Genomic DNA, 26,105 nt, shown 5'->3' with positions numbered 1-26,105 from the left:
GTGATTGGTCGTAGTGTTATCCCATTGCGTGCAGTGAGATTTTCAAATGCATGCTTGGTGCCGCCCCTCGAATTGGGCCGTTTTCATTACTTGATGCCAGACCCTTAATCTTTCAGATTTGGGTCCGGATTTCTAGGCTACTGTAGCTGCATTGTAGCTGCACTTTCAACCTATAATTGTGACATCACAACCGTACAGAAGTCCAGACGGCTCATTTAAAGGCACAGTTTCTGAATACTAGCTGTGTGCATTTCATTGTGGATTGATTGTTTTGATACTTTCACAGGATTTAATTTAGCACCTAGACCTGCTTTATAATAAAAACATACGTGGAAATATGTGGGACCTCACTCAAGTTAGATAAATGATATATTTAAAATCTAGCTGTCATATTGGTGTGGTAATACACTAATTTGTATGTATTTGTATTTTAAATTCAGCTGTTGTTTCATTCTTATAATGAACTTATTTAGGCATGTGCACAGTGTAACACATCAGGGTCAAACTGAAATGAAATAAACATAACTAGTTAGGGAGTGAGGAGTTGCAGTGAATGCCTAGACCGGCGGGGCAGGGTGTATAGCTGCAGACACAGAGCAGGCAAGAGCAGAGTCAATATATAAGAATGGCTACATAAATTAACATAATATACCATCAATGGAAAGAATTCTATTGGAAGATAAAAATGAGAATTTTCAGGACTCCATTAATTGTTATAAACTAAATAAATATGAAATAATGAAGAATAAATTCAACAGAAAACCAGTGTCATGACAGTAGAGCAGAAATTAAAAATGAACTGATTCAAAGTGAAAGAGCGAGAGAGAGATGATGCTGATAGACATAAAAATATCTGCAGCAGGCGAGGACAGAGGTGATGCTGTTGCCACAGCAACGCTGTACTACTCGGGAAAGAGTGTAGTGCTGTGTCTATATGTTTTCACGGGTGGATAGACACGCACAGGTCTACAGTACATTACACACATGACTGTTTGTGAATGTAAACAGGAAGCAGATTGTCTGACGTTACTCTGCGATTGAAAATCATAGATTGTAGAAGTTGAAGATCTTTCGGAAAAAGAACAACGATGGCAAAAAAGTAAGAGCAGGGATTCATTAGCTTGGACTGACGACGAGGTGGAACTGTTACTGACTGTTACTACCAGATAAGACTGACTGACGCGTCTCCGTTTGTGTCCATCCAGACTACAAAGCAACCCCGGAGAATTCAAACCAAAAAACGGGGGCAGCGGTGTTTCCAAATGTCTCCATTTGAGGGGCTCGGAAACACCAGAATAGTGTGAACGCGATGCGTTAACGTAGCAAAAGATGTTAATTTTTAGACCAAAACTTAGTAGTATAGATGTATGCTGTATCTTCATTTACATATGGAAATGATGCCTGTCCTTTCCTCTCTCTCTCTCTCTCTCTCTCTCTCTCTCTCTCTCTCTCTCTCTCTCTCTCTCTCTCTCTCTATCTCTCTCTCTCTCTCTCTCTCTCTCTCTCTCCCTGGTCTCTCTGTGTTTCACTGATTGTTTCAATTAAATTTAATTGATAATATCAAATCATAACAAGAGTTATCTCAAGACACTTTACAGATAGAGTATCTAGACCACACTAACATTTACAAAGACCCAAGAATTTGCCACGACTTCTTTTAAGTGGCAAGGTAAAACCTCCTTTTAGGCCAGCCCAGTCTCATGACAGTTCGTGAAATGGTCACGTTATTGAATCTATTGATTCGTGTACTGAACTAATGTCGTTATTTTCGTGTGGTGAGCACAGATTTTAAAGTAATGTATTTCAATGGGAAGCATATTTCATGATAACAGAACGATTACGGTAGCGAGTAGTATTTATATGGCGAAAATCCGCGCAGGGAGGTTGGTCGGGGGGACCGGGGATCGTGTCCCGCGTGTTGCAGTTCCTTTCCACGTTATTCTCTTCCTAACCACAACCGTCCCGTTGTTGTCGGCGTGTCTTGCGTGTGACGGTTCCTTTCCCAGTTTTCCTTTACCTAACCACAACCGTCCCGTTGTTGTGGCCGGCGTGTGGCGTTTCATGTCCCCGTTGTTGCGTGCCACAGAGACCGCAGATCGTGTCCCTGCGCCCAGGGATCGTGTCCCGCGTGTGGCGGTCCGTCCTGTTGTTGTCGCCGGCGTGTGGCATTTAATTTCCCCGTTGTTGTGTCCCCCAGAGCAGCCAAGTGTCATGGCAGTTCGTGAAATGGTCACGTTTGAAAATCGTGACCTGTACACGAAATAAACGAGAAAATCGTGACCTGTACACGAATCAATTAATCAAAATAACGTGACCATTTCACGAACTGGCGTGAGACCGGGTTGCTTATGCGGGAACCTCGGACAGACCCAGGCTCTTTGTGGGCGCCATCTGTCACTGCCGGTTTGGACACAGATACTGAAACAGAATACTGATCTGTGTCTGCTGCGACAACTTTATTTAAAGATTGCAGTTGCCAGTTACTGTCTACAAGCCCAGTGTTTTGAGTCAATTCAGAAGAGTATACTGCAGCGATTTAGTCTCGCACTTTCATTACAGTTTTTTTTCCCCGATTGCTAAACGACAGTGGTCACAACTGAAGCCACATGTGCAAAACTCTAACCACATCAGAGTGTCGGGATTACCGACAGTCACCTGAGCTAAACAGTTCACATTGCCTGCAAAACTCATTCCAAGCAACACAACTCTTCACACGTCTCAAACCAGACTCAGTGCAGCCAAACACTTTGAACAATTCTTCACATTGGCACCGCAGATACAGCTGTGAAACGACCGGAAGTCATTCATTTCCTACGGAGAGTCACAGACCGCATATGAATGGGTCCGAACCAATGTAAAACGATATGTTGTCATGTAATCGAGTCATTTTGGAGTATGAGAAAAGTTCTTCCGTGCAGAAACAATGCATAGGATACCTGCTATGGCTCGGTTGGTTAGCAACAGACATCGAACTATTGACATTATACCGCTATATCACATTTAACAGACCTGACATATCAACACCCTGGGCAACTTTTCTCCACGCAGCAGCCTTTCTGTTTATAGCCCTCAGCTGAGAGGTCATAGAGAATTGGACATTCGGACACTGACAGAATCAGTCGTTCTAGTATCACCTCTTTTTTTTCTACTCGCTTCCGACGCTTTCAACGGTGTAGTACGACGTTCACTGGGGGCGCATTGCGTATTACGGAGCTGATTTCAAGTGCCAGTGTGAAGGCAGGGTTATCGAGACAACACACACCGTCACTCAGAACACACTGAGAGTAAAAACACTAGCATCACACACCAATACAGAAATTAGAAACATTTCATCTTTACAGTTTCAATAATTTGAATAATTTCACACAAGTCGATATTTTCTTTAAAGAAAAGAGGACAATTCTTGAAAATCAGCAGTTTGCTTCAATAGATACATTTTTTATTTTGTATGTAATCATTTATGTAATTACTGGGAAACAAGTTACAAAGTAAAGGTAGGTAATAGTAACAGAATAGTGTGACTAGTCCTGCCTCTCTCCAGCATCAGGCCACACGTTTTCATCATCACATTGGATGTCCTGGCTTGCCATGCACCTGTATCATCTATAAATACAAAGGCATGTGGTTTTTTTCCATTGCTTCCACCTTTTATGTTTTACTGTAGTAAAGCTAGTGTTTTTCCAGATTTTTTAGCTGTTTAGCCTATGTAACCTCAGACATCTCACCTGGACATATTGGTATCTTTGCTCTTTTACCAGCTCACTGTTTCTCTCGGACTCGGTGTTCGTTGTTCATTAACAAGTCTAAAACAAGACACCTGCTTAGGCTTTCAGTTGAAATTGCAATCAGCAGTGTGTGATAGGCCCCAGGCTGAAATCCATTCTGTTTTGAATATGTGGTCAACAGTTTTGACAGCAGTGTGTTAGCATTTGAACAAAGTTCTGTAAATTCACAGTGGTGTGCACGTTGTGGTTAAAGTCATGTAGAGTTTTGAAACTGTGTTCAAGCAATGAAAGACGAACTAGAGTTTGGTCCACATGAACGGCTGTTGTGCAGACTGTGTTTAGAGTTTTGCACGTGTCTCCAGCTGTGCCCACTGTAGTCTAGCAATCGAAAACAATTGTAAGTTGGGGGACTCGACAAGAGAGACAGGTTATTTTTTCAGTCGCCAAGCCCTTGTCAAATCGGTGGAGTACCCCTTAAAAATATTGAGTCAGTCAGTACAGAGTACAGATTCAACAAGATAATTCAACTTAAAATGCAAGTCATAGGAATGAATGTTTAAAGACCTCATATTATGCTCATTTTCAGGTTCATAATTGTATTTAGAGGTTATATCAGAATAGGTTTACATTGTTTAATTTTCAAAAAACACCATATTGTTGTACTGCACATTGCTGCAGCTCCTCTTTTCACCCTGTGTGTTGAGCTCTCTGTTTTAGCTACAGAGTGAGGCATCTCACTTCTGTTCCATCTTTGTTGGGAGTCGCACATGCTCAGTACCTAGGTAAGGACTACTAGCCAGTCAGAAGCAGAGTATGAGAGCGTGCCCTGACAGTACCTATAAGGACTCCTAGCCAGTCAGAAGCAGAGTATGAGGGCGTGCCCTGACAGTACCTAGGTGAGGACTACTAGCCAGTCAGAAGCAGAGTATGAGGGTGTGCCCTGACAGTACCTAGGTGAGGACTACTAGCCAGTCAGAAGCAGAGTATGAGGGCGTGCCACGTTAGCAGCTAGGCGAGCATTATAACGTGTGTTCCAAAGTGACCACGTTTGTCTCTGAAGTAAAGGCTGGACTACAATAGAGCTGTTTGGAGCAGTTTGTGAACAGTGTTTTCTGTTGGAGATGGTAAGTCCCTTTGGGGTGGACTTTGGGCTTTTTCACTTTGTAAACCTATAAAGTGCACAAAAAAGATATATAACACAATAAAAGAAAGGTAAAAAGCCAAAAAGCATAATATGAGCACTTTAAGGTTCTCCAAGTCCCCTAGTATTGCTCCAGTGTTTTTGCATACATTCTTTAGATGATTTTCTTCCGAACACATGTAGACATTTTCAAACTCGCAACATATTTCCAATACAACCGAAGGGGGATGTTCAGTTGGCCACTGAGCAGCTGGACATGTTTAGGGGATTGAGTTCCTTGCTAAAGGGCAGCTCCCTTGTGGTTGTTTAGGGAGTAGAAACAGTTCCTTGTTCAGATCCAGGATTTAAACCAGTAACCTGGTTGTTGTGGGAGAAAGAAATATCTTTAATGCAGCTTGTTTGGGGTTTGGAAGAGTTGTGTGGAAAATGCCAGAATGATTGGACGGAATGTTTTGACCCTCATAGATCCCTGTGTGTGTGTGTGTGTGTGTGTGTGTGTGTGTGTGTGTGTCCCATTGTGGAAATAAGCCTCCCTGTACCAGCCAGGACGTCACTTTCCCACTTCATAGAGCGACACACACACACACACACACACACACACACACACACACACCGCCAGCTCTGTGGGGTCTCTAAAGAGTTGGCAGCAACATCTTTCCTCCTCCTCCTCCTCGTCTTTATTCTCCAAAATGTTCCACTGTGGAAACTCTGCTGACTGGTAGAGAGACAGAGTCAACATACAGCTTACACAATACATTACTCGTAAATATACAATCCCTATCATGATTTCATTCAAGTATAATTTCCTAACCATTAATTCTACGCAATTAGAAATCTAGAGAATATAGTTTCAGGTTCATAATTGTATTTAGAGGTTGTACCAGAATAGGTTTATGTGTTTAATTTTCAGAAAACACCATATTTATGTTGTACTGCACATTGCTGCAGCTCCTCTTTTCACCCTGTGTGTTGAGCTCTCTGTTTTAGCTACAGAGTGAGACCTCTCACTGCTGTTCCATCTTTGTTGGGAGTCGCACATTCTCAGTAGCTAGGTAAGGACTACTAGCCAGTCAGAAGCAGAGTATGAGGGCGTGTCCTGACAGTACCTAGGTAAGGACTACTAGCCAGTCAGAAGCAGAGTATGAGGGCGTGCCCTGACAGTACCTAGGTAAGGACTACTAGCCAGTCAGAAGCAGAGTATGAGGGCGTGCCATGCTAGCAGCTAGGGGAGCATTATAACGTGTGTTCCAAAGTGACCACGTTTGTCTCTGAAGTAAAGGCTGGACTACAATAGAGCTGTTTGGAGCAGTTTGTGAACAGTGTTTTCTGTTGGAGATGGTAAGTCTCTTTGGGGAGGACTTTGGGCTTTTTCATTTTGTAAACCTATAATGTGCACAAAAAAGATATAACACAACAAAGGAAAGGGAAAAAGCCAAAAAGCATAATATGAGCACTTTAAATCTGCATTCTGTGGGTTTAAACAAAGGTTGTCTGCAGAATACCTACCAGAGGATCTTTTGGATTAAAAGATAGTTCATCTAAATCACACAAAAGATTAGATTAGATTAAACTTTATTGTCATTGTGAAGTACAAAGACGACATGCAGTTTGCGTCCAACTAGAAGTGCAAAAAGAGCTGTGATATACTAGTATAGACAGGACAAGAAATATAGTGCAGTGTAGACAGTAGAGTTTTCACACAGCGAAGTCCGTGGACTATCCAATGCGATGGGGATACGTTTCTGGAAAGACACTGTGCTGACTAACTGCTAAAACTTTAAGCAAAGGACTATTTTATATTAGGGTGGAGGGAGATATCTCAGAGACAAATACGTCGAAACATGGGCAACTGTCACGGTTGTAGGCTAGGACCCAATAACAGATGCAAGGAGAGGCAGCAGTAGAAATAATAATTGAATCAGAACACAAAGAGACTTACAAACGTGTAAGCAGGAGACAATAATCCAAAAGAAAGAGGAACTCGGAAGGAAACGGGTAACAATCCAGGAGCACAAAAACACAGAGAAATCCAGGAACACGGAGAAACAGCTAGATCACAGGAAGGGAAAAGGACTGATGACAAGTGCTGAAAGACAAACAACAATCAACCAACAACAGACGCAGAAAGCACAGAGACTAAATACACAAGTAAACGAGAGATAACAAGGGGCAGGTGACACAAGGGCTGGTGAACAGGTGAAAGACATCAGACAATTACAAGGGCGGGAAAACCAAAAGACAGGAAGTAAACACGACAGCACATAAGGGAACAGAGAGACTACAAAATAAAACAGGAAATGGGAAAACCAACAGATAATAAATAATTATCTGATAAATAAACCTAGTTAGTAGGTGAGGAAAATATATTTTGTGTGTATTTATTTGGGTGAACCAACCCTTAAAGCATTAACAGTACAAAAGGTAAATAAATAAAAAAACAAACATAAAGATTATGATCATCTCTATTCATATTGCAATGTAGCTATAGTAGCTACAGAATGGCAACAACAGACCAATAAAAAGCCGTATGACAGTGATGTTGAAGCTAAATTAAAAAATAAAATGCAAACATAAGATTAAATATCATTAGTTATATATCACACAATACATGTCAATACTGTTCAAGATGATTTAATTAACTGATCTTTGCTTATTAAAATTAACACACAGGCTGTCAGTACTGATGCTGACCAGTAAGGGGTGCTGTTTTGCACCAAACAGCTGGTGTGTGTGTGTGTGTGTGTGTGTGTGTGTGTGTGTGTGTGTGTGTGTGTGTGTGTGTGTTTCCCTCTTTCTCATATCTATCAATCTCTTCTGAACACACACTCTGTGAAGATGTCCTCTTGAAACTCTTATCTCCCGGGTAGATTGATCTTTACCCTCGAGCTTTTACGTAACATTTGGGCGTGTGTGTGTGTGTGTGTGTTTGTGTGCGTGCGTGCGTGCATGCGTGCATGCGCGCAGGCGTGCGTGTGTTTGTGTGTGCATGCATAGGGAAGGGGAAAGACAATGTGAAAGGGATTAATGTGGCATGTCTGAAGAGAATCAAAGACCAGAAGATGGAAAAATACACAATGTTAATGTATGTGCAGGTTAAAAAGAGTGTGTCGAGTGAACACAAACTAGGTGTGGTGGTGAGGGGAGCGGTATTGCTGTGTGTGTGTGTGTGTGTGTGTGTGTGTGTGTGTGTGTGTGTGTGTGTGTGTGTGTGTGTGTGTGTGTGTGTATGTGTGAGAGTGTATGAGTAAGCATTAGTAATCAGTCAGCTGTCACAGAAGTGCTTTGTCTTGCAGAGCGTTACAGTTCGACTGCGGGACAAGAGCCTGAGGCGACTGGTGTGTGTGTGTGTGTGTGTGTGTGTGTGTGTGTGTGTGTGTGTGTGTGTGTGTGTGTGTGTGTGTGTGTGTGTGTGTGTTTGTGTGTGTGTGTGTGTGTGTGTGTGTGTCCACCACTTTCTGGTGTGATGGATTATTCACAGCTTCCCGTAACCACTCAGCAGGTTCCTCATCCAAGGTTGTTTTTCATGACTGAATGCAAACAATGGATAGAGAGCATTTTAAGTTCTAAAGAACCACATTGATTAAAGCGTGACACATGACTCACTTTCTGGGATTGTGGCCACACTCGTTATTTTAGTTGATACTCGGCCGTTTGAGAGGGTTGGCACCAAAAATCATATCTGTGTCATGGACAGCTCTGTGCATGCTAAAGCTAAGTAGATACAGTTAGCATTACCTTTGTGTCATCCGTGTAATGAGCACAGTCTACCCAAAAGCAGCACTCAATGTTCCTTGTATTAACTTCAGTTAAATTGAACCAAATGTGTATTATGAAATCACTCAAGTGACAAACGCAGAGAATTTTCACCAACTCTGCTCTAGAGCTTTTTAGCCTCTTTTAACCCATAATTTGGATTTTTACGGCACATTTATACTGTATGGTTCAGTCTCACTGCTCTCAAAAATCTTGTTACCAGTAGCTGCAGGCAGCTTTATGCAGCTCTGATAAACCCACTGTACACCTGACACCAACTTTAAACAGCAGATAGACAGTTAGAGACTTGCTGGTGAAGAAAGTGGGGGGATTTAGCAGCTGATGAGCCAAATATTTTTTCCAAGAGTTGGTGGAGACCAAACCAGAGCTAAAAGGAGACACAATACGACTCCAAATGAATGCCAACGTTGCTCTGTGTCTGCTAGATGCATCCATAAGCAACTGGGTAACTGTCTGTCTGTGTCTGTCAGCTTTTTGTGGTGTTCTTCTTTCCTAGTGTCCATAAATATCGTAGTTTTAAAGTGATGCAAAATCTATCAAAAACATGAATGAATGAATGAATGAATGAATGAATGAATGAATGAATGAATTAAGTTTTCCTGAATGCAGCAGCCTGGAGGGTCTGGCTAGTCCGCACAGCATTCCGTGATGGGAGAAAAACGTGCTCTGGTTTATTGGCATTTCTTTAAACCAATCACAATCGTCTTGGACAGCACTAAGTGCCGAGCAGAGCAACAGTGCCTTTGCAAAATTGCCTCGGGAAGGAACTTGTTTTGGTGGAACATGTGTACGTTCAAAGGTTGTTTTAGTCGTGCAACAGAAAACTCAGATTGGACAGATAGTCTAGCTAGCTGTCTGGATTTACCCTGCAGAGATCTGAGGAGCAGTTAACCATAGTCCTCAGAGATCAACCGGAGTTTAGAACGCCAACACAAAGAAAGAGGAAGGTAACGGATATCCGGCTGAAAATGAGGGACATCCGGTGGAATTATCTGGCGGCAGCGGAGCAATCCCGGAAATGAAACGTCTTCCACCTACCCAAGTTCTCCCACACTGCACCGCTCCTCCACACCCTGCACTGACTTTCTGTGGCGGCTTAAGTCCGATTCAAGTCACTGGTACTTGCCTACCGTGCTGCGAATGGCTCAGGCCCATGCTACTGCCCATCCAGGTCATGGTCAAACCATACACACCTGCTCATCCGCTACACTGCCCAGCTACTGCTCAACGAAATGCCGACTGTCTGCTTGTCTAGCTCCACAATGATGATACGAGCTCCTTGATGTTATCAGGACAGCAGAAACCCTATACACAACGTCTGTTGCAGACTAAAAAAAACACCTGTTCAGACCAGGGATGTACTGAACCCAGGATTTGGCCGAATATTGGGCTTTTTGACGAGGTTTGGTTTCCACCAAACCTTAGAATTTTTTTCCACTGAACCGAACCCTACTCTTGCACTACGCGCGCTACGCTGGTCGACGTAATGACGCCGCCGTTGATTACGGGAAGGTGTTTACGTAGGTGGAGCGTTCAATGCAGTAGGCTGTGAGAAAGTGGAAATGGAACTCGTGAGCAGAAAAAGTGTAGTTTGGCAGTATTTTCAGTCAAAAGAAGGCCATTCAAGTCCAGCTACATGTTCAATTTGCAATGCCGATTTGTCTCGTGGTGGCGAGGACCCTAAACAATACACAAAATCACCACTGTTAAAACATCTGGTATGAAACATCTGAAAGAATACGAGTTGTGTATGAAGGAATCTACAGACAGCAGCCAAAATGCAGCAACTTCAGGTACGGCAAAGGAAGGACAGTCACAGATAAAAACGGGTGTTAACCAGACGACCATTACCAGCTTTGCTAGCCCTACACCGAACAAACAGTGGGCCTACTGTGTTAATGGACTGAGGATGGGAGGAGGATTCGGTATTCAGTTTCGGATTCGGCAGAATCTTAACCAGTGGATTCGGTATTCGGCCGAACCCCAAAAATCTGGATTCGGTGCATCCATAGTTCAGACACATCTTCTTGGCTCATAAAAGATGAGGAAAACATGCATAATTTTACTATAGCTTGAAGCAGTTTAGCTTGTTTGATGACATTTCTCTGCTCACATGATTCTTTATGGCATCTTCACGATTGAATGCAGTTATTGTAAGTCGCTTTGGATAAAAGCTAAATGAATGTAATTTTCTTACTGATGGAGAACTGCAGTCAGCCTGCTTTAAATTCATGCTGCCAAACTTTGTCTTTTCTGTCGACAAGAGGAGTCCATTTGAACGAGCCACGGAAACATATTCATAACATCATGTTTTTTGCATGCAGATATTTCTTTTTAAATGTGGAAACCCATTGCCGTTGTGTTTTTCTTTCCAATTACTTTAGCTGTCTGCCTTTCTCTTGTCCCTGATGAAAAAAACAGCAACGTTTTTTAAAAAGGGAACCAGTTTTTATTTATTTTTTTATTTTTTGTATTGTCAGTCATAAAGCATGGTCAAAACATCAAGGACACCGTGTCATAGCATCATTATAAATGTCCCAAACCACTGCTGCAGCCCAATCCCATTGTTCCCTATTAGTTTATTAGTATTTTTTTTTGTATTTCACACTCATAATACTCTTTATGAAAATGTTGTTATCATTGTCTAATTTCTAACACTTGTTTGGTTTACCTATGACATTATATCAATATCAAAAGAGTAGAAAGAAGGCAACCTCTAGCTCACCCAATTAGGGCGTGCGCCCCATGAATGCTGAGGCCTTTTCAGGTAAGTTGATTGAGAACGACGACCTGTCACATTCACACAGTTCCACATTCATACCTGAAAGCTGCCCAGGACAACCACAGTCTGATCTGCTGGCCACTGAGGGGTTAAGGGCCTTGCTCAAGGTAATGAGGGAGGAACAAGTGCTGCTCTTTCACTTTCCCCACCCAGATTCTATCCTGCCGGTTTGGGGATTGAACCAACGCCCTCCTGGTCCCAAGCTCGCTTCCTTAACCCCCTAGGCCACCACTGCCACAATCCGACCCGCAGCCCTTTGCTGCGTGTCATCCCCCATCTCTCTCCCATCTTTCCTGTATATCCACTGTCACTCTGAAATAAAGGGTCAAATGTGACCCGTTTTCTACGGGGTTTTTTTTAATATCAGAAATATGGGTTTATTTTAAGCAAATTGCCCCAAAATAACATGGATGCATGGATGATCTTTTGCAGGTAATAAAATAATTACTTTCATAGAATTTTGGGTGTTTTCTTCAATTTTGTAGCATTTGAAAAAAACATGTTTAAATGGTTCAAAAACCTCCTCCTGACTAAACTTTGACATAAGCCAGTCTGTGATCGACTCAACATCATCTGATCTTAACTATTCATAATTTCTGCTTTTTTTCAAACTCAAAAATGAGGTTTATGTCATAAACATTAGGTCTATTGACATGGTAATTTTTTGACCCAGAAGGACAAAAAAGTGTTTTTAGTTATTTAAAGAGACACGTTAACATTGTTAATAACATCCTGGAACCACATTTTAGACAAAGAAATTGATGGAGTTTGAAGTGAAATGGCATGTGTGGAAAAACTCACACTTCATCAAAATGACAGCTGCAGAGCAGATTATCAAAGCAATGAGTCATGTGAGGACATTTGCTGGCAAATGATTCTGTTGTTGGCCGCTGAAATCATTTTTTGACTAATTACATTCAGGAGGTTCAGCTTTGTTGGATTAAACCTGGTAGACACTGACTTACACACACACACACACACACACACACAAATACATACATACAGTATCTACAACATATACATTATCTACAACATATACAGTATCTACAATATATACAGTATCTACACGGTATACATGTGGAAACAGACGGAGTGAGCGTGCAGACTCCAGAGCTGCAAACTGCGAACACCTTCCTGCTGGGCTTCAAATGAAAAGCAGATGCAAATTGCCGCATCAGAAGCTGCTGCCGCTCTCTGTCGCCATGGTGCCGTGTTGCCACGGCGTCGCCATGGGGACTCCGGGGTCACCGGTGATGAGCCTCTCACGGGAGATGGCAGACGTTAATCCACTTATGGCTGCATGGCCGGCACAAACACACAACATACGCCGACGCTGAGCAAGAGAGAAGAGGGCTTCAATTGAGGAGTTCTTGAGCTGCTGGAGGTCAGAGATCTCAACACTTTCTTCTATCTATCTATAGCCCAGCATTCACAGGGTTGTAGTGGCTCTACGGAGCTTGAGTTATAGGGAAGATGGCAGATGAACCGCCGTCAAAAACTGTTAGCAAAAAGGTGGGATTCACACCCTGAAGATTCACACCTCTCCTGCAAATAAAGATCAAGGAATCAGGAAGAAATAGCTATGTGTTTCTCTGTTAGGTGATGTGGTTGGATTCTGGCCCGGGAGGCTTGTTGCATGTCACTCCATGATATATTTTTTTGAATTTCACAGCTTTTTTTGACTGTTTATAGTGTAGATAGACAGGAAATATAGGCAGGGAGAGTGGAATGGTGTGCAAAAAAAAGGTCCATTATCAAACATTACATGTTTCTGCCAGACGTTGAAATTATTTGGGGCTCAACCCAAATCTAGGGTCTGGGGGCATCCATTTACCGCAGCTATGCGCACTATTATTTAAGCCATTTGATAATAAAATACCTAAAAGGATGTACATCAATTGGGAAAGACATGAAAGTTATCGAGGAAAAGAATCATCCTGTAGAGCCGACATCCTGTTTTCTATCTGACTGTTCACCAACTGTCTTCATCATTCTGAAACCAACACAACTAATGTTGAAAAAAATTAAAGAAAGAGCCTTGACATCACATAATGTGAGATTTTATACACAAATCAACTCCTATCTTTCTTAGGTAAAAGTTTGGGAGTGTATGCATATATTGTATGTGTATACGTATACATGTATAGATGTATGATTAGAGGTATATAGGGGTGCAGATGTTTGTGTATATGCTTATACATAGATATATTTCCTTACTTTAAAAAAAAAAAAAAATTATTTCTATTTTTCTTTCGCTATGAGGGTTGCTTTTGTTATTTTATTGCAATAAAAGTATTAAAAAATATATAATGCGAGTAGATTCATGTAAAATCCAGACTTTGCAAATGCAAATGGGTCGCACTCCTGCCACCCAAAAATGGGCAAAAAAAATTGTCTGATGTTACTAGTTTTAAGTTATAGGAAGGGGTAGGAATTTGCCGTAAACAGCATACTAATCTTGAAACCTATTTTTAGTAGAGATCACAGAATGAATGGCGATATTTCCTTTTTTTCCTCCATTGATTTGCTGGTCCAGTCAAAGAGACTGAGGGGAAATGACCAGAAATGGGGACTCGAGTTTGAGACTCGGACTCGAGTTGCACCGAAGTCGCACGCACACTGACTTGAGACTCGTCCTCAAAAGATTTAAGAATCGACTCAAGATGCGGGACTCATGAATAATCTTTATTTTTACGGAAACGTCTGATAAGCTGAATGTTATTCCCGTCCCCTGCGTAACCTATAACCTACCTACATAACACATAATACGCAACATATCTGCAACAAGAAAGTCGGCCGCGCTGCCGGCAGCTGTGCCATTCATCAGAAGCTTTGGCTTTGAAAACTTTATACAACAAGGCCCAAACGTAAGAAGTGCTGAATGCAGAAATGTGTGAACTGTAGCTCAGAGACTTGTGAGCATCCCTGAAAATGACACAAACTTGTATTTCAAAACCCTCAAAGATTCAGGACTTTTGAGAAAACATTCGGGGGCTGGAGCCCCAGAAGCCCCCCCCCCCTCGCTCCGCCCCTGTTAGCCTCCGAAGAAAATCATTCATGCCACAGTTGAACCCCTTTGGAGATAAAAGTAGATGCTGTTTTTGCCAAGGGGGTAAGTGAGTGTCCACAAAGCGTAGCTCCTATGGAGCCATTTTGTTACTATCAAGCCATCACCTCCCGTTAGCATCCCATTGACTGCCATTCATTTTGACGTCACTTTGACAGTGAATAACTTTACATCTGAAGCGTTTAAAGACTCTATTTGTCCATTGTTTATTTCTAAAGAAACACGACAATGTATAAAAGGCTCCATTACCTTGTACCTCATGTTATGGCTCCGTAGCAGACGTTTTTATAAAAATAGGCTAACGATTGTGTCATAACCACGGGACTTACTGTCTCATAGTAGAGGAATTACCATATAGTACAGGAGAAGCACGCAGGCAGTTTGGACTTCCATTAGCTGTTTAAGTTTAATTATTAATGTTAACTATCATTTTAGTGATCAGTAATTAGCCTGTGCCCATGTTATCTCCTTACATGTACCTACGCTCTCCGTCTCTGCAAGATTGGGAATGATTGAGATTTCTCTTGGCACAGCTACCAGAAGACTCACAACTTTCAGACAGGTTACTCACGTCACATTTACGTCGTCTCTCTCAGCTGGAGGCTGCTCAGTAACGCTCAGCGCTCACCGGAAGAGTGCTTCTAATATCCTTCACTGGTCTCCGTAGAAAACAACGGCGTCACTTTGTCTGCTTCTTTAACTGTCTGTGGTTTTTGCCAACCAAAAGGTCACTACATTTCCAGTTGCTCCACTGATGACTCCGCCCCTGCCGAGCAGCATCTTTTCCTCCTTCTCGGACATTACCTTTCTCAAGGCGCTGTGACTGGACGGATGCCATCGAGACAATTATCAGACTATTATGTGTCATTATCTGCCGGTCCAATGGGAGCTATTTGAAGCAGGCTGACGTCTAAAGGGCTGCGCAAAAGTCTGCTTTATTATCACAGTGGATGCTTACTGTAGGTCAAAGCCTGCACATGTTAGGCCTGGTGCTCTGTCTGTCAGAGGAATCAGTCCTGCGATGCTTCAAACCTGCCACCTGTTGCTAAAAGGCGCGAACAAAAGCTAATGTAGTTTATTATCACAAAGATGACGCCGCATCTGATCCTGTCCAAAGGGGACAGATTTATCAATCCTGATTTGATTTATTAGCAGGAGGGTCGCCTAAATGAGCTCCTCTGTATTCCTAAATGTGTTTGAAAGATGAAAGGACTCAGAGCTGGAGTGGGGGGTGTTGACTGAATACTGAGGATTCACCTTAAAATCTGGCAGCAGATGAACGAGATGGTTTCTTGTTGTTGTACATGTACTAGTCTCTCACATTACCAGACCTTCCGCCACAGCGCTGCGGAGGAAGGTCTGACTAGTCCACACAGCACTCCGGGATGGGAGAAAAACGTGCTCTGGATTATTGACATTTCTTTAAACCGATCCCAATCGTCTCGGTTTTAGTCGTGTAACAGAAAACTCAGATTGGACAGATAGTCTAGCTAGCTGTCTGGATTTACCCTGCAGAGATCTGAGGAGCAGTTAACCATAGTCCTCAGAAATCCACCAGAGGTTAGAACGCCAACACAAAGAAAGAGGAAGGTATCGGACATTCGGCTGAAAAGAGGGACATCCAGCGGAATTTCCGGGGGCAACGGAGCAATCCCGGAAGTGGAACGCCGTGGATATAGACTACTGTACATGTAATACTGGATGTTTGGTGTTTTAAGCCCCCAACGACGTCTTCCAGGCAGCGCTGCCTGGAAGGCACTAGGATTAGGCAATGGTTAGGGTTAAAACACAATGCCCGGGATGGGCGCTGTGAGGGGCACGGGCACAAGGCGACCACAGGGTTAAGGTTAGGGTTAGGTGCCTTGAAGTCGACAGTCGCAGCACTGCCTTGAAGTTGATGTTGGGGGCTTAAAACACCCTTGAGCGTAATACTGGCTGCAAAAAGGTGCACCCACCTAAATAAATACCTCAATTCTATGGAAACACGTTGCACACATTTGGCTTTCACCATCCATTTTATGCGGGATGCTAGCCTCGAACTTTCTTCTCCGGTGCTATGAAAACATTACATGAATATAAATACATAATATAATGTATGTACTGATATATGAGACACTCATCTTTTTGGTCAAGAATGCCTTGTCAAAAAAGTAATCCACATCCAATGCACACTAAAGTGTACAACTAAAACTTTGAAAAATACACGGTCTCCTTAATAAAGTTTGATTTCCTACCAGTCAATGTAGACAATGCCCCTGTGCCCAAATTAATGAAGTAGTCAATTCAATTTCAATTCAATTTTATTTATAGTATCAAATCATAACAAGAGTTATCTCAAGACACTTTACAGATAGAGTAGGTCTAGACCACACTCTATAATTTACAGAGACCCAAAAATTCCAGTAATTCCCCCCAAGAGCAAGCATTTAGTGAGACAGTGGTGAGGAAAAACTCCCTTTTAGGGAGAAACCTGGGACAGACCCAGACCCAGACCCAGGTCAGTGTTTGACGGTGCCGGTTGGGGGTGTGATGAACAGTGGCAATAATAGTCACAATAAAGATAATGGAACTATGACTAGAAATAGTAGTTGTAGTAGCAGGGCACTGCAGGGTGTTACAGGACGTAATTATAGGCTTAGTATTATGATCATACATCATTCAGCAGGTGGGTGTTAAAAGATTAACCATCATTTTGTAGATTTGAATAATGCAATGATGAGTGAGGTAATTGAATTCAACAACAATAACTATGGCAATGATGATGATGATGATGAAGACGGGTTAGACATTGTATTAGTTATTTATTTACAGAAAAAAAAAATAGCCTATGCATATCTGCAACTGCAGACAATATGCAATAATGCAATATGCATATGATCATTTTGTACTGCAAAACTGTAGCCTATGCTATGTTTAGCCTATTTATTCAATACCGGTCTTCACCTACAGCTGAATGCACAGATAGACAGGCGGAAACAAGGCAGACAGACAGACAGACAGACAGACAGACAGGTCGCTCCAGAGGTGACCGGGGAATCCTGCTCTCTCTCTGCCGGCAGACAGAGCCTCCTCTTCGGCCACTGCTCCTCCTCCCCTCCCCTCCCCTCCCTCTGCCCTGGTTGCGCGCTGGGGGATCCGACGACGTCACACGAGCGCACACACACACACACACACACACACACACACACACACACACACACACACACACACACACACACACGCCCTCTCTCTCTCTCGCTCTCTGCCACTCCGTCTCTCACTCTCTCTCTCTCTCCCTCTCCTCTCTGCTGCTATTCTGGGAAGTGGCGTTTGGAATAACCCCCGTGTGCGAACGAGTGTGTGTGTGTGCGTGTGTGTGTGTCTCCTGATTTCACCCTCTCACACGCACACATAGCCTACACACTCATCACAACACAGTCAGACGCACACATTGACTGGCTGTCTGACTGCAGTATAGGCTAGAGGAGCTCCGGCAGCAGAAACCCGGTCGGAAAGGATTCCGATTCCATTTTTACGCGCAACTTTTTTCCCCCTTCCGTCGGCGACGTTTTCCACCGCTTCCCCTCTTCGACTCGTGTGGATTTCTAACAACTGTTCTCCCGGCTTGGTTTCTACTAACGGACAACCAGCGAAGGTGTCAAGCCCGCCCGGAATCGGATCTCCTGTCACCGGGGGTTGCTTGTTGTCATTATCGCGCGGAGACGCGCAGCTGGAGCGCAGACGGAAGGTAAGTGCTGCTGGGGAGATACAACAAACAACAACCAAAAACCTTCCCCGGACATATATTCTCACACATAACACTGTGACAGCCGGGCTTTCCCTGCGCCATGACGGACATTATTGGCTGTTTTTATTTCCACGGCCACTTTATCTTTCTTGTGTTTTTTTTTGTTTAGCTTATAAGGGCAATGCTATGCAGGGGCAGGGGGAATACCCCGGGCACGCATTGCATTGCATGCAGATTACCCGGGTTGCGTAATATCCTGAGGAATTTGCAGTAGCCTGCACGGCCAGGCTGGGCTGCAAAAGGGCCGGGGAGAGAGAACCGGAGGGAGAGGTGGGAGAGGGGGGGGGGGAGTGTTCGCGGATATGAAGCTGTGAAAGTGGAAGCTCGGGGAATTTGTCATGGTTTGATTTTTTTTTTTTTTTATTTGCTTCATGGAAGATTTTGGTTTTCTGCCATGTGTGCGTTTGCGCAGCGACAAGCCAGCTCTGCCCCCATCTGGGTGGGTTTGAGTCGGATAAGTTGACTTGCAATCCCCGGTATTATCACTATATCACTATAGCATGGTGTGTGTGGAGTTTTCAAAAGTGAGTATAGGCTGTGACCTTATCTCTCTCTCTCTCTCTCTCTCTCTCTCTCTCTCTCTCTCTCTCTCTCTCTCTCTCTGCTATTTCCTTGTTGTCGCTACAGTACGAGTGTGACATGCATGTAGGTATTTAAATGGAGGCTTGTTGCTACAGTGTGTGTGTTGTACAGTGAATGTTCAATAGGATAAAAACTGTTTTAAAGGCAGGAGAAGGGAGTGACTTTATCTCATATGCTCATCGTTTGCTTCCTCTATTTGTGTGTGTCTGTGTATGAGAGAGAGAGAGAGAGAGAGAGAGAGAGAGAGAGAGAGAGAGAGAGAGAGAGAGAGAGAGACAGAGAGAGAGAGAGAGAGAGAGAGAGAGAGAGAGAGAAATGGTGGGTGGTGCGCTGGCTGGTTCCGGGAATGTTCCATGACGTGTTGCCGTCTAGAGAGGGGCCCCGGCCGGGGGGCACTCCGACGCACGGCCCGGGCCCTGCTCTTGTCTCTCCCTACCTGCTAATGAAAATATTTTATCTCAGTGGTTTCATCGCTGCATTTCGCAAGAGATTTATACAACCTTATCATGTGACTTATAAATACAAGCACGTCATTGCAATTCACAATCCCGTGATCCGCTCCGCAGTTCTGCAGGGAAGCACCACAGTGAGGTCAGAGGTCAAAGGTTAGGGTCGCACACACTCATAGATAGATAGATAGATAGATAGATAGATACATGGCTGTGGGAACTAGGGGTGCAGAGGGTGCTGCAGCATCCCCTTAGCAAATGTTAGACAAACTACAACCATAATTACAAATGACATGTACATTTATTTTAATGAATTGATTATTGATATTAACCTACTCCCTTTCATTACAATTAAATGTAATTTGATTTTAAAATTTGGTTGGTAAGAGATAAACACATCATTTGATCAGAATGAATCTGCCAATTTTGCCAAGAGCGAGGCGCACTGCGCGCCTCTGACACTCATTCATGAGTGAAGATAGTTGTGGAAACTTTCCACAGCACAGAAGTTAGCTTTCCTATAACAATGGCACGAAAGCGCATTTTGGATTTCTTCATAAATCAACCACAGGCTAAAAAGCCTAATAGACCTGACTCAGACCTGAGTCAGAAAACCCAGCAACTGTAACTGAAAGAAGTAGCAGCAGCACCTCTACACCTGTTACTCCCCTGCTAGCAACAGACGACGAGGCAGCTAACTTTTGATTTGATTTAATTTAATTCAGTGATGTGTTTATACCCTTGTATTTTGTGGCTCAGTGTTTGAGCTTGTAGTAGGTCTATTCTGTACCATTGTCGTAGCTTTGTGCCTATATCCTGCGTTACCCGTGCCTAGTTTTGCCCTGTCTTGGATTTTGGATTTCATTCTTGTTTTTGTTTTTCCACTTGTGGAGCGTTGTGATGGATGTGGTGTGTGGGGGTTGACTTTGGCTGAAAATGTCACTCTCGAAAATTTGTCAGTACCCCCCAACTCAAAATATGTTCCCGCGGCCATGGATAAATAAATAGATAGATAGATAGATAGATAGATAGATAGATAGATAGATAGGTGGTAATTTGCTTTTTTTTGGGACGTTTTTGTTGTGTTTTCCGACATTTTTGTCGTTTTTTTTATTTTGCTTTCTGAGTTTTTGTCGCCTTTTTCGAGTTTTTTTTTTCCAAAGTTTTTGTTGCTTTTTCCGACATTTGTCATCCACGACTGTGACTCGAGTCAAGTTGTGCGACTTGAGTCCCCCACCTCTGGTTCCCAGAACTTTTCAATCAGGAGAGACCTCATCTTGAGTGAACAATTATTGACGTGTGCATGATAATGATACATGATAGTCATTGGCGATTAGAACCCATCGTGGCGTCATCATATTTCCAGAGGGGCCGAGAAGCCGCGAGTATGTAGGATACGCCCCCCCCCCCCATTGGAGTCGAGAATGCGATTGGCTGATTGGTTTAACTAAGCGTAAACATCCCCTAATCAGCTGTTGATGTGGAGCAGGAGGAGAGGGAGAGTGAGGTGAATGAGAGTGAGTGAGTAGCCTACATGATAGTCTTCCTGTCTGAATGTATGTTAGCTTAAATTCTTTGATGTGTAAAATGTTACAGAGGAGCAACAAATAAAGGACACTTTAACCACGAGGAGCAATACAGATCAAGCATCAGCTTTTCCAAGATGAATAAATAAATGAAAGCTGCAAAGATTAATCGATTAATTGTCAACTTTTAAATTAATCGCCAACTATTTTTGTCTATTAAAGGACAATTCCGGCGCAAAATGAAACTAGGGGTTAATAACATATCTGTACCGAGTCGAACGTTCTCTGGGACATGTTTTCATGCTAATCGAATGCGTCTCTAGCTTTAAACAAGCTACCGCGAACCGGTGGTTAGCTTGCTAACGCTAGCTTTCGGGGCAGATGGTAAATCGCTATTTCATACAACTAACAAGGCTCAAAATAGCACCACACTTAAACGGTAGCATAATGAGGGTCCCTACATGTAAACCGAAGCATTGAGAACTTGAAGAAGTGTACAGACAGTTTATTAAAAAGATAGATTATAAAGACAGTAGCGTTCATGTTTACATGCGGGCGCCATCTTGGAAAACAGTCATGACCAGTCGAATCATGAACGCTGTGTTTGAGCTGTGTTACTGGTTACTGGTTGCACGGCGTTCGGCGTTCGACTGCTCGTGACTGTTTTCCAAGATGGCGCCCGCATGTAAACATGAACGCTACTGTCTTTATAATCTATCTTTTTAATAAACTGTCTGTACACTTCTTCAAGTTCTCAATGCTTCGGTTTACATGTAGGGACCCTCATTATGCTACCGTTTAAGTGTGGTGCTATTTTGAGCCTTGTTAGTGGTATGAAATAGCGATTTACCATGTGCCCTGAAAGCTAGCATTAGCAAGCTAACCATCGGTTCGCGGTAGCTTATTTAAAGCTAAAGACGCATTCGATTAGCATGAAAACATGTCCCAGAGAACGTTCTCCGAAGCCCCGAATCTTTGAGGGTTTTAAAACAACTTTAACTTTGTGTCATTTCCTTTTTCGCACATTTGTTAACTTCTACTGGTAACAGATTGACATGTGTGGTTTTGCTACTTTTACTTAACCCTTTTGTTGTCTTCCCGTCGACCATGCAACTTTTAGTTTTTCTGGGTCCAAATTTAAAATTAAAACCGTAAGACACTTTTGAGATTAAGATCTTGATCTTAAGATCTTCTTCTGCCGAATCCGAAACCGAATACTGAATCCTACTCCCATCCTCAGTCCATTAACACAGTAAACACAGTAGCAAAGCTGGTAATGGTCGTCTGGTTAACACAAGTTTTTATCTGTGACTGTCCTTCCTTTGCCGTACCTGAAGTTGCTGCATTTTGGCTGCTGTCTGTAGATTCCTTCATGCACAACTCGTATTCTTTCGGATGTTTCATACCAAATGTCTTAACAGCGGTGATGTTGTGTATAGTTTAGGGTCCTCGCCACCACGAGACAAATCAGCATTGCAAATTGAACATGTAGCTGGACTTGAATGGCCTTCTTTTGACTGAAAGTACTGCCAAACTACACTTTTTCTGCTCACGAGTTCCATTTCCACTTTCTCACAGCCTACTGCATTGAACGCTCCACCTATGTAAACACCTTCCCGTAATCAACGGCGCCGTCATTACGTCGACCAGCGTAGCGCAAGCGTAGGGTTCGGTTCGGTGGAAAAAAAATTCTAAGGTTCGGCAGAAACCTGTTTTTGGCTGTTCCTTTGATGTATTGTGAGTATGAATGTAATGGATGTATGCCATCCAGTTTATGTAATTTTCTTATGAAATAATAATAAGAGACCCCAGAACGACTAGCTTCTGTTTAAGACAGACAGAAGCTAATGGGGAACAAACAAACATTAGACACCCTCTTTTTCCATTGTGCATAGATTCAAATCAGCAGACAGAAAGCTGATCAGGCTACAGTTTAGAGCTGCAAAGATGAATCGATTAGACTATTTTGATAATTTGTTCAAAATCTTTTTTTTTTTTATGAGAAAAAGACGTAAAACTTCTCTGATTGCAGCTTGTTTAATGTGAATACGTTCTAGTATCTTCACTCCTCTGTGACAGTTAACTGAATATATTTGAGTTGTGTCTAGTTTGAGACAAAACAAGACATTTGAGGACGTCTTCTTGGGCTTCTGGGAAACACTGATCCACATTTTTAAATTTTCTTTTTAAAATTTTCTGACATTTTATAGACCAAACAACTACTCCATTCATCCAGACAATAATCATATACATTTATAATATTGATTATAAATTATTTAAAAAAAAAGAATGATGAAATAAAATAATAATAACTGGAATTCTCAAAACTGTATTGTATTGTCACATCTGTGTGACTGTGTTCAGTGTCCGTGTTGGCAGGGAAAGCGGCTAATTTTAAACCCCAGATTGACACTGTAAAAGTTGGTATTTTTAGAAACAATAAAAAGCTGCGACTCTGCGAGCACTATAAAATGGAAGCTGAATTAAAGACAGAGAGAGAGAGAGAGAGAGAGAGAGAGAAAGAAGTAACACTGATGAATGCTTTGTTGCTGTTTTTAAGAAGAGCAATGACAGAAAGTTGTCCTGAATGTGGTTGCGGTGTGGTGAATGTGTGTGTGTGTGTGTGTGCGTGCGTGCATGCGTGCGTGCATGCGTGCGTGCGTGCGTGAGTGTGTGTGAGCGTGCACGGGGAAAGACCGACCTACGTACCATCTGTCCCACTGCCACCTCAGATGGCCATCGGGGTGTACTGCGTAGGAGCGAGCGTCCATGCAAACACACACACACACACACACACACACAAACACACACACACACACACACACACACACACACACACAGTTACCAGGGTGGAAAGGCGTACAGAGAACATGCATGAGGTGTAAGTTTTATTAATTTTATTTATTTATTAATTAATTAATTAAATTATTGTTGCATTTAACTATGACTTAGGCCTTGTGGGAACTCTATGTGTGTGTGCATGCATGTGTGTGTGTGTGTGTGTGTGTGTGTGTGTGTGAGGTCCACGTAATGATACATTCAACTCAGGATTCGATACGATTCACGATTTTAAGCCCACGATGGGACTTTCTCAAAAAATTTTGAGCACAGAATGAGCTGAAGACAAATGACTGAAAAGTATTCCTTTATTCATACAAATGAAAAGTAGAAGTAGATTTTAAAAAACATCAAAATAACGAAATAAATAGAAAAAAGTAGATTACGCCCTAGACCGTTTAATGCTCCGTGGTTAATTTTTTTATCATAACCGGATGTAATCTTTACACATTAGAATGGATTTTTAACCGATTCACGATACATCGTTACATCCCTAGTTCACACACCAATATATAATACAGTACAGTTGGACAGCGTGTTGTAACTCTGTCTGACGCACCCACCGTTAGCCTAGCTTAGCACAGATCCTGGAGGTAACCGGCTCCATCTAGCCTACTGCTCCCCAATAAGTGACAAAATAACGCCAACATTTTCCTATTTCATGCAACTGAGTGAACTCCATGCGAACTCTCTGCTCCTCACCACGGGGCTTCTCAGGTGCTGCGAGCAAATCACTCCGCCTAAGTAGCAGAAGTAGCAGTGCTTCGCCTTTCTGAGAATATAGTTCCCAGTATGTATACGGTTAGAAGATGGCTGTGTGTCATGTGACCTTGTTATTTGTACATGCTGTGACTATACAAATCACAACATGTAAATAGGAAAACGGTGTTATTTTGTCACTTATTGGGAGCAGTAGGCTAGATGGAGCCGGTTACCTTCAGGATCTGTGCTAAGCTAGGCTAGCGGTGGGTTGGTGTAACCTCTGTGTCTGTTTAAAGATGGTGTAGGATGTGAATGGCCTCTCTAAGTTGCTACCAGGGTCCAAAATTAGCACCAATTAACAGCCAAATGCTGGTAAAGTATGCAAGTGGCTGGTAGATTTGCTACACTCACCAGCTAAAAAACACATAATCTATTGAGTGGCTGGTTACATTTGAACATTCACTAGCTATTTGACTGGTGGACAAAAAAGTACATTTTGCACCCTGGTTGCTACATTACAATACATCTTGATTTATTACATTCTTTTGGCAAAAAGACATACATTAAATATGCTGCAGTAATTTAAAACCATGAGCCGAGGTTTACATTGCGGCTGTACTAGACATAGACTGTAAAAACAGGCCCCCAGGATTTTTTCGCCTGGAGTAAACCCAGCCTGATCTGCCGGCGATATGATTTCTCCCTGCAGCTCAGGCTGGAAACCTGTACATTCTTCTATCCTGCCCTACAAATCTGCGGGGACCAATCACAAACTGGCTTATCCACCTGGCGCGCTATTGGCGGGTTAAACACGATGACGATAGAGAAGCGACCAAGCAGCTTCTTGTTTACATTCAACATGGCGGCCACCGAAGCGCAGCAACCTGTTGATGCCACTGTCGCTGCTACGTCACCCGGATCGTTGGTCTGATTGGTTGAAGGACTATCCAATTGCATACAGAGTCATTTGAACTATGCCCATTGATCACGCCTCTTGTGCAGTAGAAAGTACAGAGCAGACTCCCCAGACTAATGTTCAATCTTAAAAGATTGAGCTTGGTCTGGTGATAGCCAGACTACAATCGCGGTATTGCAACGAAAAAAATCCCGCTGCGACCCAGAGGATTTCCCCCCATTGGCCACCATTGTAAAAGAGCCCCAAGGCATTATGGGAGAAACACTACTGCGCATAGTCAGTGGTCACATATCAAACCCAGAAGCGTCGCAACTTTTTCAGCGAATGCGCCACTGAGCAGCTCTCGTAGGAATATTTTATAATACATCCAGGAGTAAAAAGTACAGCAGCCTGTTTTGATTTGACTTTGGTTAGAATGTATTATCCGTGCGCTTGCTTTTAAACCCGTTAGATTATCTGTGTGTCCTGATTTTGGAGTGTTCCTATCTGTAGCAGCCTGCGTCTCCTCCCGTCTGTCAGCCGGTTTGTCGCAGATGTGATGCCTTTACATTTGCTGTCAATTAACACGACGCGCACACGTCATAGCTGGAGAATTTGAAATGACAGCAGATGTATGGCATGGTGTGATGAAAACACACACACACACACACACACACACACACACACCCTGTTGCGCTTTCATTGCAGCTTTGAGTTGCTGGTGTACATCCCTCCAGTCTGCTGTACGGATGATGACAGTCAATAGTTACATATTTTAGTGCTGAAATAATGACTTGACATGTTTTCTTGAGATTGCTATGTAAATCAGTCTATGAC

At 42.8% G+C, this 26,105-nt stretch overlaps 1 protein-coding gene across 1 annotated transcript in view; it reads left to right on the top strand.

The window, feature by feature from the left end:
* The first annotated feature begins 17,755 nt into the window (after window positions 1–17,755).
* The window catches only part of hivep2a (HIVEP zinc finger 2a), a 130,170-nt gene continuing 121,820 nt past the window's right edge, over window positions 17,756–26,105 (top strand). The window contains exon 1 of the mRNA XM_031307867.2: window positions 17,756–18,216. The gene's annotated coding sequence lies outside the window, so the exon portion shown is untranslated. The remainder of the gene's footprint in view (window positions 18,217–26,105) is intronic.

This window comes from Sander lucioperca, chromosome 19, assembly GCF_008315115.2.
Source record: "Sander lucioperca isolate FBNREF2018 chromosome 19, SLUC_FBN_1.2, whole genome shotgun sequence".
NCBI lineage: Eukaryota > Metazoa > Chordata > Actinopteri > Perciformes > Percidae > Sander > Sander lucioperca.
The sequence above is the reverse complement of the archived record's forward strand: the minus strand, read 5'-3'. Positions and strand labels throughout refer to the sequence as shown.